Below are 20,056 nucleotides of genomic sequence, written 5' to 3'. Positions count from 1 at the left end.
TGAGAATATGCTAACCTGACTACTTTATTTTGGAAGTTTGACAATAGAATAGGTATAAGGAGAACAAAATATGCCTATTAGGGGCTAAGTAACTTTGACTTTTAGAAAAGATTCTAGAATTTTATTCTGATCTTTTGTGACATTGACACCAGGTGGAATGGTATGCAGAAATAAAGGCACTTAACCTTTCTGTTCCACATTCCATCAGAAATGAGCTCCATGGAAGATCCTTAAGATTTTGCCACCATCAGAAAAAAATCACCATTACTAACCATGTCAGCACTTCAAACCAAAAGTGAGTTCTACTTTTAGAAACAAAAACAAAACAAAAACTTAAAAAACTCCTATAACTCTAAATATAACTAAAACCTCTGAGAATGGTCAATATAAATTTGTAAGTATCTGACAATATATTTATTTATGAACTTATAAGCCACATTGTTACAACAGTACATGATGTTTAAGAATAAGCAAAATGAGGCCTGAGCAATACTACGGCAAGTATTATACTTACTTTTCACACAACCTACCTAGGATTAAGTCCCAACCCACATGCAGTCACAAAAGTTCTGCCAGTAGAGAACCTTCATGACAGAGCCAAGAGTAAACCCTGAATACTGCTGCTTACGTTCTCCAATAAAAGCCAAGTTTAACAAGACAGTTGAGATGACTCTTGGCTTTTCAGTGCTTTCTGACATTTATGGGTAGAAGCATGGGAAACAGAACTAGTTTTGGAATTAATAGAATATGAGTTCAGATTCTCTACTCACTGCTTGACAGTTCTGAACTGCTGACACTTAACCCTTCAGACCTGGCTGATCATGCAGGAATGCTGGGGGAGAGAGCTTGGGTCAGGGAAAGGCTACTTCAGGGACACCATTGTTGCCAATGATGATGCATTCCAGAATATGAGCCCCCCCTTTCTCTTTCTTTTACTCACAGGAGGGACAAAGTGGCATAACAAAGACTAATTTCTATGCCAACTCTTCCCTAGAGCTGCCAATACTTTCCTATACAGTCTTAGTATAACTGTGCGATAATACAAATATGCCATATCACCCTACCATAGGCCAGATTATAACCTAGAAACTATCTTCTTTCTTTGAGCAGCTGGAAAAGAAACTTATAAGGTGCTTTTAGAGCTAGGCTATTCCTCCAAAAATATCTCAACCAATGAACTCATCTGTCGAGTTAGCATCCTCTCAGCTTAGGAAGGAATTCCATCTGGTTGTCTCTAGTTTCCTTACTCTGAACTAGGAGGCTAGGACTACCCCATAAGTGCCAAGAAAATAGCTTTTGACATACTAGTAAAGAATTAATATTCTTTAAACTTCCCCCAAGGAGGCCTTAATATAGCTCTGGCACCAACTTGAACCAGGGTAGGTTCATCTGACACCCTGATGATAAGAAAACAGCAATACTCTTGTTCTAAGGGCAGATTGCCCTAACTCATCACCTAATGGTGAGATAAAATTAGAAGACCCTCCATCCTAGGATCTGTGCAAAAACCAAGATCACTAATTACAGAAGACTAACTATAATAACCCTGACTGAGCAGAACTTTTCTTGGGACCATAAAGAAAGACTCTATCCTAGGCTTCATCTCAAGATTTGTGCAAAAGGGGCCGGCGAGGTGGCGCTAGAGGTAAGGTGTCTGCCTTGCAAGCGCTAGCCAAGGAAAGGACCACGGTTCGATCCCCCGGCGTCCCATATGGTCCCCCCAAGCCAGGGGCAATTTCTGAGCGCGTAGCCAGGAGTAACCCCTGAGCATCTAACGGGTGTGGCCCGAAAAACCAAAAAAAAAAAAAAAAAGATTTGTGCAAAAGCCAAGTTCTCTAATTACAGAGGACTGACTTTGACAGCTGCAACTGAGCAGAATGTTTCCTGTAGTCAATCTCATGACAGTATGCTTCAAGGATAGAGTCACCCTATATCTCTTAGGCCAATGGAATTTCCTTTCTAATTTACCCAATATTTACTTTCCTAAGCAAAAACAAACAAACAAACTACCTTGCCACATCTGCCTGCCCACTTTTAAAATTTATTTATTTTAATTTTAGCTTTTAAATGTTTTCATTTGTATTTACATTTTTCTACTTTTTCTTCTTTATTTTTCTTTTAGTTTTATTTATATTTATACCTTCTAGACAGTGGCACCAACCTGTATTTTTTTTAAAGAACCATCAAACATGAATCATCTTGTTCTGCCTCATATTTCTATGTCTTCCTACAAAATGAGAAATTTAATAGATAGGACCTAGGGGGCAAGCAGTCTCAGGAACATTGAGTGGAAACAAAAAAATGGTCAAACCTAAATACCCAAACTAATGTCAAAGACAATAGAATCAAGAGACCCAAACTACAACAAGCTATACTCAAAAGGGACCCATTACACTAGTAGTTTAGGGGGCTAAGGATGAAGGTATGGAAGGCATGCTGGGAACTATTGTGGAGGTAGGTCAACACTAGTGGTGGGAATTGCCCTAATTCAGTCACTAGGTACCTTAAATACAACTGCAAAAGACTTGTAATTCATATTGGTCTCAATAAAAATTATTAAAAAGAAAGAAAAAAGGGGGATGGAGAGATAGCATAGAGGTATGGCATTTGTCTTGCGTGCAGAAGGATGGTGGTTCGAAAATCGGCATCCCATATGGGCCCCCGAGCCTGCCAGAAGTGATTTCTGAGCACAAGAATAACCCCTGTGCACTGCTGGGTATGATCCCCCCCCCAAATAAAAAAAAGAAAAAAATGAACTTCTTGAGGTAAAGTGGACACATGAAATTCTGAAGCATCTTCTCAAGACTTTTGTGTTTTCTTACAAAGAAGCCATAAAAATATGATGAGAGAGATGACTGAGAACCTTGTTTTCTCTGCTGAGAGGCGTCAGTAAACACAATGTGAAGAAAACTCAGATTCTTGGCAAACTGGAAACATGTGTTTTCTAATGAGCTGGACCAATAGTTTAGGACCAGGAAGCATATCATGTTTACTTGCCTTGACTTGCCTTGGTGCAGTGACTAGCCTACCTTTTCATCTGAGTGAGGCTCCAGAAAATGTTGAGAATGATGCTAAGGAGACCATATGTAGCCTAAGCAGTGTTGTTTCATGAGGATCCAGGGACTGATACTATTAATACAATTTTAATTAATTAATTAATTAATTAATACAATTTTTTTCTTTCTTCCCAAGCAAACCAAGGTCAGTCTATGTTATATTATAGGCCACAAAATTCCATGGAGACATATTCAATAAAGGGGAACCCCACACACACCATATAAACAAAGTATTGACCTTTCCTGTTCTATCTTCTCTTTTTCATATCTCTAACATGTGAAAAGTATTTTGTTTAATTCTATATATAATAATAACAATGAACAATAGTCATAAGTGTTACAAAATGCATACAATTTGTTTGCTAATTTTGATAAAGACCAGTAAAGTAATCATTATCTCATTTTGCAGATAAATGATTGGAAGCCTATATATAATGAGTACACATAGTAAAGAAGCTTAAAATGGCTTGCAAGAGTATGCCAAAGTCTGATGCTGAAAAGGCACACTCAACATGTATGGCTATGTAGAGAAACTGCTAGACCAAATGTAGGGGTCTGAAGACCTCACTCTGAAGTCAAACTTTTTCTCCAAATGGCAAAAGAGCTCCAGGAACTAAAACTGAAGATCCAGCCTATAAACATGAGACCCTACACCCTTAGCTGTACAACTACCCTTCTCCCATACCCTCAGTCATAAATTACTCATTCTGATGTCTGTCTGCCCTCTGATCCTGGGTGTGTCATGCTCTGGCTGGGACCTAGCTTCCTGGAGCTGAAACTGAATGCTCCATGCTACCATCATGAGAGTCTAGATTCTTTTTTTTTTTTTTTTTTTTTTTGGTTTTTGGGCCACACCCGTTTGACGCTCAGGGGTTACTCTTGGCTATGAGCTCAGAAATCGCCCCTGGCTTGGGGGGACCATATGGGACACCGGGGGATCGAACCGCGGTCCATCCTACGCTAGCGCTTGTAAGGCAGACACCTTACCTCTAGCGCCACCTTCCCGGCCCCGAGAGTCTAGATTCTTAGCTGTGCACCTGCCCTTTTCTAAGTTCCTGGGTCAGAAAGTCACCAGTTAAGATATCTGCCTGCCCCCTGATCCAAAAACTGCTCTGATATACTAGTGTCTGCATTAAGCCATACCAATATATCATTTCTATAATAGTTTCCTTGAATGTTAATGAACTAAACTCTTTCATCAAAATGCAAAGAGTGGAAAGGTGGATCAGGAAACAAAACCTATCCATATGTTGCTTACAAAAACACATCTAAAATCTCAGGATAGACACAGACTCAAAGTAAAGAAAATGGAAAACAATATGCAAGCCACTGGAAAACAAAAAAAGATAAGACAACCATATATCAGGGCAGATTGCATGTAACCTCAAGAAAATAATTAGAGATAAGGATGAACAATCCTTTTAATCAGGGGAACAATAGACTTAGAAGTACTAACTCTAATCATCATATATTCAACAAATGTTGGGTCAGCAAAAATTTAAGGCTTTTCTCAAAAAACAGGAAAAACACATAAATAGAAATGTAATAGCAGTAGGATAAGATATTTCAATATGCCACTCTCATTACTGGAAAGATCCAGTGGTGATTCAATAAGATTCAGTAAGAACATAGGAGTCCTAAATGAGAAACTAGAAGATTTGAGACTAATGAATTTATATGGGGACTTCAATTCTCAAAAAGCATAATAAACATTCTTCTCTAGTGCACATGGAACATACTCTAGAGTATGTAGTATTTTATTTTATTTTGGTTTTGGGGTCACACGGCGACTCTCAGGGATTACTCCTGGCTCTGCACTCAGAAATCGCTCCAGGTTCAAGGGACCACATGGGTTGCTGGGTCCATCCTGGGTCAGCTGCATGCAAGGCAAACACCCTACCACTGTGCCATTGCTCCAGCCCCTAGAGTAGATAGCATTTTAGAACACAAGTTTAATATGCAAAAATTCACAAACAGAATAATCATGCCAGCCTACTCTCAGACCACAAAGCCACAGAGATAGAAATTAAACATAAAATGATGTGGAGAAACTCTATTATTAATAAAATTGTTAGAAAAACTATAACAATATGCTGTTTAATAACAGCTGGATCAAATAGAGAATCAAAGAAGAAATAAAATAATTCCTTGAGGCTAATAATAATGAAGGAACAAGTTACCAAATACATAACAAAGCAAAAGCAGTAATAAGGGAGAAACTCCTAACAGCATAGTCCTACATAAGAAATGAAGAAAAAGATAAAATCGACAACCTAAAAGCACACTTAAATGTCTGGAAAACCAACAACAAAGGAATCCAAACACTAGTAGAGGAAAATAAATAATAAAAACCAGAGCAGAAATCAATGATATAGAAAACCAAGAAAATAATACAAAGAAACAACGAAACCAGGAGGTTTTTCTTTTTGGAAAAAATAAAAAAGATACCATGGGCAAGAATCACAAGAAAAAAAAAGAGAATATGTCCAAATAAATCAGATCAGAAATGGAAGTAGAAACATTACAATGGAAACCCCAGTAATTCAAGATTTCATGAGATCTTAAAATGAACAACTTTACTCTTTTCAGCCAAAGAAGCTAGAAGAAATGGATGAATTTCTGGAAACATATAACCTCCTAAAACTGAATGAGGAGAAAGTAAGAAACCTAAAATAGGCTACTTGCAGAAAGTAAATTGAAACCATAATTAAGGTCTCCCCAAAAATAAAAGTCCAGACCCAGATGGATTTATGGGTGAGCATTATCAAGCATTCAGAGAATAAGGACTGCCATTGATCCTTAAACTTTTACAAAATAGGTGAGTCAGGAATCATCCCTATACCTTCTAAGAAGCTAACATTATGCTAATTCCCAAAGCTGACCAATATATTACCAAGAAAGAGAACTAGAGACCAATGTCATGGATGAATATTGATGCAAAAATCATCAACAAAATCTTAGTAAACTGAACCCAACAGCACACCAAAAAAATTATACATCATGATCAAGTGGGTTCATCCTGGGGAAGCAACAGTGATTCAATATATACAAATCTATTAACATCATACATCATATCAATAAAAGTAAAGGTAAAAATTATATGATCATTTTAATCAATGCAGAGAAAACATCTAACAAGATGCAACATCCACTCATCACTAAATGCCTCAGCAAAATAGGGGTGGAAGGAACCATCCTCAAAATAATAACAACTACCTATAAAAAGAAAGTGCATAACCAAATTATTCTTAGTGGTGAACAACAGAAAACAGAAATAGTGAATGGTGCAGAAATGGCACCAGCAGTAGTGATTGTAGCAATAACAGCATGGAGGAGCCTGGAGATGCCAAGAGCAGCTTGTCCCTGTATGATCTCAAGTGTAAAACTCTGGAAATCCCTGAGCCTGACAAAAGGGCCCTGAAATCCTGAACATGAAAGTTGAGGCCAGTCACCAGATCAAAAAATCAAACTCCTATGGAGATTGCATGGCAGTGGTGGTGGCAGCTTTATGGCTATAATCCCTGAGATAAGTGTCTGGCAGTGAGTAGTTCTGACATGGTCAAGTGCGGCTGGGAGATGTAGAGCGTGGTGAAGACACATCTGTGAAGCCAAGTTCACAGGATGTGGATTTTAGCACCAAGGGAAGGCAGCAGAATCAAGACTAAGTGAGGCATAAGGGCTCCACGATCTGATCATAGTGAAGTGGCTGTGAGATGGCCAGTAGTGGCAATGAGGCTGAGGAGTCCTGTAAGGAATGATACAATCATGCAATTCTCAGCAACATGAATAGAACTGGAGCATGTTATATTAAATGATGTAAGCCAGAAGAAGGATGGATAAATAGAGAATGATATTACTTAGATGTAGTATTTAGAATAAATTTATGAATGAATGCAGTGGCTTAAACAGGAGTTATCCAGAATACTCTTGGCCCCAGAATAGAGTGATGAGAAGAAAATAATGACTGGAGTATTAGAAAGATATAAAATTACTCGGGACAGGGACCAAGAGTTCTCAGTTGTAATTGGTGGTGTTAAGAAAGGATAGTACTAAATATCTAAGTTACAGAGTCAACAATACATGACTCAAACAAAACTTTAAAAGGTGCCTGTATGATGGCAGACTAGGGCAGGGTCATGGTGGTATGGGATGGACTCTGGGAACATTGGTTGCAAGAAGGAAGTTGACACTGGTGGTAGGTTTGGTCCAAAATCATTATTCATCTAAACCCAACATGAATAACTTTGTAAATCACAATGATTTAAATTAAAAATTAAATTTAAAAAGGAAAAGAATAAAAGCAACAACAAAATCTTACTTCTGACTATATTAGAGAACAGCTTCCTAAAAAGAAAGAATAACTTATGTCTATTTGCTAAATTTAATTTTAAATTATTAGACCCAAATCCATAAACTACCTTGAGAAAAACATTATCAGAATTCTCCAGGATGTGAACTCTAGAGATGTGTTCAATGATTTGACACCACTGGCAAAGATAGCAGAATCAAATGAGATTCATCAAATCATGAAGATTTTTATATGACATAGAAACTAGGAATAAAATATAAAGATAGCCTCCTAGAAAATACTTGAGATAAAGGATTAATATCTAAGGTATATAAAGCACTCACAAAGAACAACAAGATAATCCCATCAGAAATAGGGAAGAGGAGATTAATAAACACTTTCCCTAAGAGATGGTCAATAGAGATATGAAAAAGTATTCATCTTCACTCAAGGAACTATAAATCAAAATGACAATGAGAAAGAATCTCATACCTGTGAGAACACATATTTAAAAAATACTAGAAACAACCACTTTGATTGAGTTGTGGCAAAAAGGAACTTAAAGGAATCCACTGTTGGTGGGAATATCATCTACTTCAGCCTCTATGGAAAGCAATGTAAGGACTTCTGGAAAAACTAATAGAACTTCCATATGACTTAGCACATGGAATAGTAGTAATTCTGCTTCTTGACATTTGTTCCCAAGGAGAGAGAAATCATTAATTCAATGAGACATATACATACCTATTTTTACTGCAACAATAAGTATAACAGCCAGAATATGGAAATAACCCAAATGTCCAATGACATATGAATGGATAAACAACTGTGTTATATATGTACATATATATATGTACATAATCTATTTTAGCTATTTAGTATTCCAATGTGTATGTATATATATATATATACACACATACACATTGGAGTACTAAATAGCTAAAATAGATTAAATCATGCAATTAACTGAAATTTGGATGGAATTGGGGGGTATTATATTATGTGAAATAAATGAGGGTAAAGAACAAATACCATATTATCTTTTTCATATGTAGTATATAGATAAAAAAGGGAATTAGAGTATTGAATGATTGCAAAACTGAGGTTACCAAACAGTGGGAGGAAGTGAAAGGATAAAAAGGAAGGGACATAAAGACAATGATGGAGAATCTGGGTACATAGTTGTGGTGAAGGTACAATAATTTGCTTCATCAAAATCATGAGAGTTAACACTATTATCAACACATTAGCTAAGCAAGTTTTAAAGGAAAAATAATTGAGCATTAGCAAGTTATCATCACATGCAAAGTTAAAGTCACGTATTCATGTTATTAACATGATGTAACTGTATTAAGTCTGCAAAATTATACAACATGAGGCTGCCTCCAGAAGCCAAAAGATTTTTAGATCTTACATAAATACATTTTAAGATGTATTTATCACCTTCTATATTTTCTTTCATAAAATATTGCTTTCATTTTTGTTCTCTGAGTTTATGATTTTTAATATTTATATTATGTATGTTTTGTTATGAACATTCTAATTAGAAAAACACTAGGTAGTAGGATTACTACTAAATTTTTAATTTTCTATTTAGCTTCATTTGCTAATTAATTTAAATCCACTTATCGTCTAAACTAAATCTATGTTTATATCTTTGTTTATTTTATTTTTAATTAAAATTTTTATTTTGTCTTTTTATACTTCCCCAACCATTTATTGGTTAGATGTATTGTGAATTTAAAGTTATTAATTTGATCATTATTCTATTTCCTAATATCTGTTGGCTCAATTTAAGGTATATTTTAATTTTCATACATGGATTTTATAATTTTTTCACAATGTTATTATTTGTATAGTAATATTATTTAACCTTGTTTATAGATTTTCTAATTTGGGGAAAATTTGTTCAAAGAAAAAGAAAAAGATTGCCAAAATTCAACCAAAAAATGTATTGTAAAATAATTTATGATAGTGCCACACTGAAAACAAGAAAAGTTACCAGTTTCAGAATCATGCATTTGTCTAAAATGTAGATTTTAGAAACTCAATATAGGCATTTAATACAAAATCATAACAGAAAATAATACTAATAATTGCTGTTAATGAGATCATGTTAATTCTAATTTTATAGTGTTTAAAAAATACACAGTGAAAACTGCTATTATTAAATTCAAATACTTGGTTAAAAGTCCCAATACTTTTAATAAGACAAATTGAAAGGAACTAGACTGACACTTAATATGTCTGAATGCTAAAGAAGGAAGATATTTGTCCTGTTCCTGTAAGGAAACATGGCTTTTACCCCTTTTTTCTGTTGGTCACTATGGAAGTCAGCTGGCTTTGTCCTAATGCCGTAATGGCCCCACTGCACTGCCCGAGAAAGTGAGGAACATTGTAGCCCCCTGCAAGAATCTTGCCAGGCAGCTCAGCCCAGGATTTTCTCCCCAAGGAAACAAGCAGGTCTGTTTGGAAACTTGGGAGTCAGCAGTGGTGTCCTTTTACTTTACAGGCTACTCGGGAGATTATGCTAATTAACTTCCAGCGCCAAGTTTCCTGTTGCCTGGTGACAACTGTAATGCTGAGGAGAAACTGGATTCACAAACATGGTAAGTTTTCTGTGGTGGTGGCCTTGTATGTATTGATTAGCTTAAACTTTGCCAAAGCAACAATGACTTCGGACTCTGCCTTTTTTCTGTCCTCCTTTGAATAAGTGACTTTGGAAAGACTCGTTCTTTGGTGTGTTGTATTTACAAACCCAAGACATGAGCTAAGGGCTCAAGGAAGTCAAGGAAAGGCAGCTAGTTGGGGATTCAGGGGTGTCTCCAGGGTCCTGGGCCTGTAGCCCAGATAGGGAAAGGTGGGAAGAGAATGAATCCCGGACTTGAGGGTTCTTAGCCTGATCTATTTTTTCTTTTTTTTATATCTTTATTTATACAATTTGATTACAAACATAATTGTAATTGGGTTTCAGTCATATAAAGAACACCCCCATTCACCAGTGCAACATTCCCATCATCAATGTCCTAAATCTCCTACCTCCCTACCCCCACACCCCCATCTATATTTGAGACAGGCTTTCTGATCCATTTTTTTCAGTTTGTCTCTCTGAAGTAGTTTTTCTGAACCATAGCATACAGAAAGTAGTGTTTGAATTGTTTGTTCCCCACATAGTTACCCTTATTAATACAGGGACAACCCTAAATGCTTCTGCATTCAGCAAGCTGGAATCTGAGTTAACTCCAGCAGCTCTCTCTTTTGAATAAGGCATGAAGTGGGAGGTTCATCACCTTTTTTGGGATATATGAAGGCAAACAAGTTTTCCTGAATAAAGGAACTCACTAACATGTGGTCGAGACTGAGCCTTACAATGCGTTTTAGCATATTCCTTTCTGGAATGTTGTGAAACATACAATTTATGTCTTTGCTTCCATATCAAGTATAATGGGCAAAGGTAGACTTCTTCTACTTTGAATTTAGTGACTTTGGACAAGTTAGTGGTCATGCTGAACTCAAATTGCCATATGTATTCAGAAAAGCAATACATTAGGCAGATCTAAGAATTAATTATAATGTTTTTAAATGTCTGGCCAGTAATCAATATGATCAATACACAATTTGAAAGTAGAATACATATTAAAAATTGCTGAGGTATTGTTTTGAGGAGTCTGGCACAAAACTAATTATATATCTATTTTATTTAATCACCTTGATTACATACATGATTGTGTTTGGGTTTCAGTCATGTAAAGAATACCACCATCACCAGTGCAACATTCCTATCACCAATGTCCCAAGTCTCCCTCCTCCCCACCCAACCACCGCCTATACTCTAGACAAGCTTTCAATAACCCTCATACATTCTCATTATTAGAATAGTTCAAAATGTAGTTATTTCTCTAACTAAACTCATCCCTGTTTGTGGTGAGCTTCATGAGGTGAGCTGTAACTTCCAGCACTTATCTCTACAAAACTAATTCTTAACCTACTTATCGTATGGCTATTGAATAAACCGGGTACCAGACACTAATCTTCTTGTGATAAATCAGAAATGTTAAAAGATATGGACAAAATCATGTATCTGGGGACACGAGTGGGGGGAGTGCAGAGCTGTGACTAGTCTCTAAGTTGATTTACTCACATACATATGAACTTGAGCATCAGGTGAAAGACAAAAAGGAAAATATGGAGGTATCCACTGACTGGTTATTTAGAGACCAATTTTAGAATGTTTGGTGCTTCTATCTTCCTAGTAGATCCCCAAAGATCTACAACAAAGGATCGACAATACTCCTTGCGTGTATTGTTAAGCTATCATATGGGTGCTGGGAAAATAAAAGATGCTAACTTTTGGTCCCTAGTATTCATATAATAAAATAAAACATACGTAACCTCTTCCAAATGTGCATGACAGTAGGGCTATCTATCATCACCATCTATTTTCACATCCTTTCACATCATTGCTAATTTTCAAGCTCTCTACCCATCTCAGGTCATAGAATGCATGTACATGCTCCAAAACTGGGTGAAATAGCCTATGTGTCTTTTTTTCGGATATGCAACAAACCATAAACCTGGGACACCATAAGGCTAGTTTTTGAACAGGACTAAGATGAGATTTCCCAAAGATCTAGCTCAGTTTAAACTAGTGTCTGGAAAATACTAGTTTGCCTGTCTAGACAAACAAATTAATCATATGATATTGTAAATTCAAACTCTTATGAAAAAACTGAATGATAAATAAACCTAAATAGAAGGGGACCAAGAAAATGATAGCTCTCCCTTACCCACTGTACTATCTTCAGCTGTATGTGTGCGTGAAACTTTTGAAGAAGTTTCTTAACCTTTCTTTGCCTTTCTTCTCCCACTTAAAAAAATGATATTGACACTTTGCATTGTTGCTTTAGACACCAGAGAAAGAAAAGGGCTAGCATCATTACTATTCTAGTTCCATGTCACCTGAAGGGGTGGTGGTGAACAACACTAGACCGTATATAGCATTTTCAAAGTGGAAATCAGGAATTTTCCCCAAACCATAGGCTAAGACTTGTGGCCTGTGTTTCTCTCCTACTCCCTATTTGCTATCAAATCTTCTCAGAATTGGAAGCTATTACATAATTGGGGACAGTCAAGAAAAATAAAAGCACTCTAAGTCTTCACTTTTTTCAATGAGTTTTTATCTTAAAATACAAAAACAATAGTATCAGGTGCATTATATGTAGCAGAGACAGCTAACAAGAAGAGACCACATTTACTGTCCCAGAGTGGATACTGAACAGACAGAAATTTTTTCTCATAACAGTCCACTGACAGCCCATAATGAGTGCCCATATATGTAGGTACATGTGTCCCATGTATTTTCATATGAAGGTACAACTTATTCTGGGAAGGAGTAGACAATATAAGAGATGACTTGGAACTATTTTGTAAGTCATAAAAGGGGTGGTGACAGTTTGTTATATGAATGATAAATGGTGGCAGAAGGGTCATAAAAGAAAACAAATACATTGACCTTAAATGTGTGACTTTGTGAATGGAATTGTACATTATTTTGCTTAAAAAAGGGCCCACAGCAAAAGGTATTTCTTCTCCAGATGGCATGAAGCTTTCAGAGAGTTAGTCTCAAATATTGATTTTGAAGAGATGAACTCTTTGGGGAGTTCCATTACAATGTATTTTCATCCTGTACCCTCAATACATCCATTCCAAAGAGTGAAGTAACTATTGTGAGAGCACATTAGAAAGATTTGAAGTCATTTTTATTTAAATATATCAAGATACATGAAAATAAAGCCCTAGACAAATCCTACTGTGATATTGATGATAGTAATTTTACCACTGGAAATTATTATAAATATTTTGATGATATTAAATTACTGGTTGCCATTATACATGTCCCATGCATGATTCACAATGATTAGATGAAAATTAATAGAAGTTAAAGTCAAACTAAATGGTGCAGTTTTCTAAAGTATACAAATCCATTGTACAAGAAAAAAATAGTAACTTTAACTAAGATTTCAGTTTCTAAGTTTTCATGCAGTTTACCTACCTATTTATCAATTAACCTGACTACATGTCACTTGACCTGTCTACAAGTCTCTAGGACTTCTAGCTTCCCTTATGTGCATTGGTCCCACTCTGATAACTCTGAGAATTATATAAATCAATAATAAGAAGCCATATAACATGTTATTTGTTGTATAACAACAGGACAGTCTTATACTTCCTTGGTCTACTCAAACTCTTCTACTCAGCTGGCAAGCCTGGGCAGCATACTGGCCATATAAAGTTGAGTGAGAGATGTTATCTCTGAGAAATCCTGGCTTTAGTCTGCCTTTAATGTCATCAAGCTTCTGAGGAGAGGGGAGAGATGTGTTAGTATGAATTCTTAGCAACATGTTGCTAGATAGGGTGGCCCTGAGGAGAAGCTTGCAGTGGATGGAGCTGATCAGATTTCAATCTAGCCTGGGCCAATCTCAGAAACCAGACTCACTGGGGAGGAAGCAAAGTGCACTATCTTAGTCAGCCCCTACTTAGTCTTGCAGGTGATTAATGAGCAGACTCAGAGCCAAAGGGCCTGATGGAGAGAGGTGCCTTATTAGAACACTTTGTAAAGAGCTCCATGCTACTTCCTCTTCATCATTCATAAGACCTCAGGATTTCTTATCATGGTGGGTGAAGGTCATGGATTTGAGACAAATCTATATGTAACCTCCTGCACAGTCAAAATACAGCTCAATCAGCATTTCATTTAACTTCCTCATACTTGCCTTTGTAGATGATTTCCCACACCTACTGAGTACCACCTATTTGTTCTCTATGTCTATGATTGTAGCTTTTTAAGAATAAATTAGCAGTGAGACAGTTCCTTATTTAGACTCCTTAGATTAACTGTTTTTATTCAATAAAATCTTTTGAGAATGATTCAATGTGTTACCTATGAATAGTTTCATTTCCATCAGGATTAATAGTACAATTTTATAAGGACATGCCAACATTTCTTTATCCAACCAATCAGTAAGAGATATTTGTACTATTTTAAATGTTATTCAAGGGCAGGAGACTTAATACAGTGGGTAGGGTGATTGCCTTGCATGCAGCTGACCAAGGTTCGATTACTGGCATTCCGTAAGATCTCCTGAGCACCATCAGAAGTAATTCCTGAGTTCAAAGCCAGGAATTACTCCCAAGCATCACCGAGTGTGGCCCCAAAACTCAATCAAAACAAAATAAATAAATACAATAGTTTTTGTTTTTTGTTTTTTGTTTTTTTTGGTTTTTGGGCCACACCCGTTTGACGCTCAGGGGTTACTCCTGGCTATGTGCTCAGAAATCGCCCCTGGCTTGGGGGGACCATATGGGACGCCGGGGGATCGAACCGCGGTCCTGATCCTTGGCTAGCGCTTGCAAGGTGCTTACCTTACCTCCAGCGCCACCTACCCGGCCCCAATACAATAGTTTTTATGGTTCACTATTTCAATAGTGAATAGAACAACTAAAAGTACAACATGTGACAAAATTTTTATGTAAACATAAATTTGGGGATCTTTTTAGGGTAAATATTTTTTTAGGGAAGTATTGGGTCATGTAATATTAATGTGGTTGATTTCATAGGAAATTGAAATGCTTTGTACTGGGCTGTGCTTCATTCAAAAAACAGAGTTCATATGGATGCACAGCTCTGTTTGGGAACAGAGGGCTGAATGAACACAGTCTTAAAGGCATGAGAGGATAGGAAATAATGAAGGAAAAAAAGTACAAAAGAAAGGGAAAAAGGAAGAAAGAAAGAGAAAGAAATGTATATATGTACATGATATATATCAATTTGATTAACAAGAAAAGCCTACAAATTCTGCATACTTTCTTCAGATTCTACAGACTATAGTCTGTTGAGATTTAAAGAATTTTCTTTATTAAGCAGATCAATGCCCCCATGTGACTTAGACCTGAAAATGGAACCTGCCTACTAGGCTACCTATTGGTTCATTTCACAAAGACAGGGGTTCAGGCTTTGACAATAAATAATGAAGACCATTTCAATCGGCTCAGAATACTGTCGCAGTTCATGTAAAATTCTAATGAATTGTCTTCTTTACCATGTCCTGGATACATTCCCTCATATTAGTCTCCTGGCTAGAAATCCAGTTCGTTTTCTTTCTAAATCTTCTGAATATTTTCATCTATAATTTCCTATAATTTCCTGGATCCAGGGCCAAGTGGCAATAGAATACCAAGGGAACAACAATTTCCACAGTCATTGGGTCAAAGTACGGCCAGAGATGATGATTTTCCTCCTTCTGAGTTTTAGATGCCTGGCTGACTAGGAACATAGGTTGATCAGCAGCAGGTAAGGAATGAAAGAAAGAAAATTTTTATTTTTATAAAATTTGATTTTATATATCATAAAAAGTATTTTCTTCATTTTTTTTTTACTTTAATGTGCCCCTTTTCCTGTTCCTTGGAATAAGAAACTTTCCCTGGCAATCTTTCATTATCAGAGAGTAACTGATCTTATTTTTTTGTTTGTTTTGTTTTGTTTTTTATTTTGTGCCACACCTGGTAACGCTCAGGGGTTACTCCTGGCTATATGCTCAGAAATTGCTCCTGGCTTGGGGGACCATATGGGATGCTGGGGATCGAACCATGGTCTGTCCTAGGTCAGATGCTTGCAAGGCAAATACCTTACTGCTACACCACCTCTCTGGCCCCTGATCTTACTTTTGAATTAATTATGCAAGCTATTCATCTTTAGTGTCCTAAAAGTGTTGTCTCATTCAATGTTGCAGGGGTCTCAAACTTGCAGCCCTCCATACAACATTTTGTGGCCCTGCCCTAGAGGAATCTTTTTCTGTTTTGTTTTGTTTTAGTTGTTTGGGTCACACCCCCAATGTTCAAGGCTTACTACTGACTTTGTACTCAAGGATCACCCCTACTTTGCCTCCTGCAGCCCCCAGGTAAATTGGGTTTGAGATCCTTGACTCCAGAATCTGAAATTCTGTTTATACTTTGAGAAGAGGACAATGGGCCCGGAGAGATAGCACAGCGGCGTTTGCCTGGCAAGCAGCGATCCAGGACCAAAGGTGGTTGGTTCGAATCCCGGTGTCCCATATGGTCCCCCGTGCCTGCCAGGAGCTATTTCTGAGCAGACGACCAGGAGTAACCCTGAGCATTGCTGGGTGTGGCCCAAAAACAAAACAAACAAAACAAAACAAAAAAAACAAGAAGAGGACAATGTGCTTTCTTAATTGGCTTGAAATCTCATTCTTCATTTAAAACATTTTAAATCATTGTGATCTACCAAGTTAATCATAGTTAGGTCTTAGTAGTTTTGTTTTGTTTTGTTTTTTTTGTTGTTGTTGTTGTTTTGGTTTTTCGGTCACACCCAGTGACTCTGAGGGGTTACTCATGGCTATGCGCTCAGAAATCACTCCTGGCTTGGGGGACCATATGGGACACCGGGGGATCTAACCACAATCCATCCTAGGCTAGCATGGGCAAGGCAGATGCCTTACCACTTGTGCCACTACTCCAGTTCTAGGTCTAAGTTTTAATCTGTTTTATTACATCTGATTTCTTTTATTTTCATTTTTTCTTTTTTTTTCTCTTTATTTGAATATCTTGATTACATAAATGATTGTGATTAGGTTTCAGTCATGTAAAGAACACCCCCCTTCACCAGTGCAACATTCCTGCCACCAATGTCCCAAATCTCCCTCCATCCCACCCCACCCAACCTGTACTCCAGACAGGCTTTCCAGTTCCCTCATTCATTCACTTGATTATGGTAGTTCTCTGTGTAGTTATTTCTATAGCTGTACTCACCACTCTTTGTGGTGAGCTTCATGGAGTGAGCTGGTGTTCCAGCCCTCCTCTCATTGTCTCTGAGGATTGTTACAAAAATGACTTTTATTTTTCTTAAAACCCATAGATGAGTGAGACTATTCTGTGTGTCTCTCTCTCCTTCTGACTTATTTCACTCAGCATGATAGATTCCATGTACATCCATGTATAGGAAAATTTCATGACTTCATCTCTCCTGACGGCTGCATGATCCATTGTGTATATGTACCACAGTTTCTTTAGCCATTCGTCTGTTGAAGGGCATTTTGGTTGTTTCCAGAGCCTGGCTATTGTGAATAGTGCTGCAATAAATATAGGTGTGAGGAAGGGATTTTTGTATTGTTTTCTTGTGTTCTTAGGGTATATACCTAGGAGTGGAATAGCTGGATCGAATGGGAGCTCAATTTCCAGATTTTGAAGGAACCTCCATATCGCTTTCCATAGAGGCTGCTCCCACCAGCAGTGGATAAGAGTTCCTTTCTCTCCACATCCCTGCCAGCCCTGATTGTTCTCATTCTTTGTGATGTGCGCCAATCTCTGCGGTGTGAGGTGGTATCTCATCGTTGTTTTGATTTGCATCTCTCTGATGATTAGTGACGAGGAGCATTTTTTTATGTGCCTTTTGGCCATTTGTATTTCTTTTTTATCAAAGTGTCTGTTCATTTCTTCTCCCCATTTTTTGATGGGATTAGATGTTTTTTTCTTGTAAAGTTCTGTCAGTGCCCTGTATATTTTGGATATTAGCCCCTTATCTGAAGGGTGTTGGGTGAATAGTTTCTCCCACTCAGTGGGTGACTCTTGTATCCTGGGCACTATTTCTTTTGAGGTGCAGAAGCTTCTCAGTTTAATGTATTCCCATCTGTTGATCTCTGCTTCCACTTGTTTGAAAAGTGCAGTTTCCTCCTTGAAGATGCCTTTAGTCTCAATGTCATGGGGTATTTTACCGACGTGTTGTTCTATATACCATATGGTATCCGGTCTGATATCAAGGTCTTTAATCCATTTGGATTTTACCTTCGTACATGATGTTAACTGGGGGTCTATGTTCGCTTTTTTGCAAGTGGCTAACCAGTTCTGCCAGCACCACTTGTTGAAGAGATTTTCCCTGCTACACTTAGGATTTCTTGCTCCTTTGTCAAAAATTAGGTAATTGTATGTCTGGGGAATGTTCTCTGAGAACTCAAGCCTATTCCACCGATCTGAGGGTCTGTCTTTATTCCAGTACCATGCTGTTTTGATAACTATTGCTTTGTAGTACAGTTTAAAGTTGGGGAAAGTAATGCCTCCGATTTTCCTTTTCCCTAGGAGTGCTTTAGCTATTCGAGGGTGTTTATTGTTTCAGATGAACTTCATAAGTGTTTGATCCACTTCTTTGAAGAATGTCATGGGTATTTTTAAGAGGATCGCATTAAATCTGTATAATGCTTTAGGGAGTATTGCCATTTTAATGATGTTAATCCTGCCAAACCATGAGCAGGGCAAGTGTTTCCATTCCCGTGTGTCCTCTCTTATTTCTTGGAGCAGGGCTTTATAGTTTTCTTTGTATAGGTCCTTCACGTCTTTGATCAAGTTGACTCCAAGATATTTGAGTTTGTGTGGCACTATTGTGAATGGGATTGCCTTCCTGACTTCCATCTCTTCCCTATCATTATTGGTGTATAAAAAGGCCATTGATTTCTGTAGGTTGATTTTGTAGCCTGCCACCTTGCTATATGAATCTATTGTTTCTAGAAGCTTTTTGGTAAAGTCTTTAGGGTTTTCTAAGTAGAGTATCATGTCATCTGCAAACAATGAGAGCTTGACTTCTTCCTTTCCTATCTGGATTACCTTGATATCTTTTTCTTGCCTGATCGCTATAGCAAGAACTTCTTAGAGCTGCTTGTATAAAAAGTTTAAGACTGAGGAATTCTGTACAATCACTTGGGGACCAGTCACCAATGCCTAATATTGTTGGGTCACTGTTTTGAAAGGAGAGGTTCAACTTATAAGACCTGTTCCAAGGAACATTGGACTGCTGAAAATCACAATATTGGTTTTCACCACTTAGTTCTCTACTCACCGCAGTAGCTTCTGACACAGCAGGACTAGCCAGGGTGAGACCTGCTAACTTACAATGAGGAATGGCAATAGCTGAATATAAGTGCACTGGCAGGCAATTTTTACCCACTTACCTTTGGGTAAACATTGAGGATTACTAAATGGGAAAACTTAGAATGGTATGCTAGCACAGCTTAATTGCTACTGCTTTTTATTTAAACTCAGTTCCTGGGGAGGAGCTTGAAGAAGCACAAAAATTGCAAATGGCTCTTTCCAGTGCCAAGTGAAGGATACACAGTTTTATCTCTGACACTCTGATAATCTACTTCTTCCTGGTTTGGGAATATGCTTCCAAATTAAAAAATCCATAAATAAGCAAGTTCATCAAATTATAGAAGAGAAGAGTATAAAACCAGACAAGCCACTTGGCACTATGTATCCTCCCCTCACTATAGAGCTACTTCATTCCTGAGCCTTCCTCTTCCTCTCTTTGCTCATAGACAAGATGAGCACCCGATCCACTGTATTTTTTCTAACCCAATCCTGTGGATTTTGCTGGATTGATGAAGATTAAAAGTAATATGTACATAGTTCCTGATGCACAAAAGCAAATCTTTCACGGAGATTTACTATATGCCTGGCACTCTTACAAATATTTTATTAGATTAGATTAGATTGGATAATTTCTGCTCCCCTTCCGATAAATTCTCTAAAAGAGAATTTGTCCTCTTTTAAAAAGAAAATATGAGAAAACAGAGGCACAAAAATGAAGAACTTTGTCTTTGTCATATCTGGAATGTAAGCTATTAGGAAACCATATTCTACCAATTAC

At 37.3% G+C, this 20,056-nt stretch overlaps 1 protein-coding gene across 1 annotated transcript in view; it reads right to left on the bottom strand.

The window, feature by feature from the left end:
• Positions 1 to 20,056, bottom strand: part of WDFY4 (WDFY family member 4) — a 239,321-nt gene that overhangs the window by 37,302 nt on the left and 181,963 nt on the right. The gene's annotated exons all lie outside the window — the stretch shown is intronic.

The sequence above is a fragment of the Suncus etruscus genome, chromosome 17, assembly GCF_024139225.1.
Source record: "Suncus etruscus isolate mSunEtr1 chromosome 17, mSunEtr1.pri.cur, whole genome shotgun sequence".
In the NCBI taxonomy this organism is placed as follows: domain Eukaryota; kingdom Metazoa; phylum Chordata; class Mammalia; order Eulipotyphla; family Soricidae; genus Suncus; species Suncus etruscus.
The sequence above is the reverse complement of the archived record's forward strand: the minus strand, read 5'-3'. Positions and strand labels throughout refer to the sequence as shown.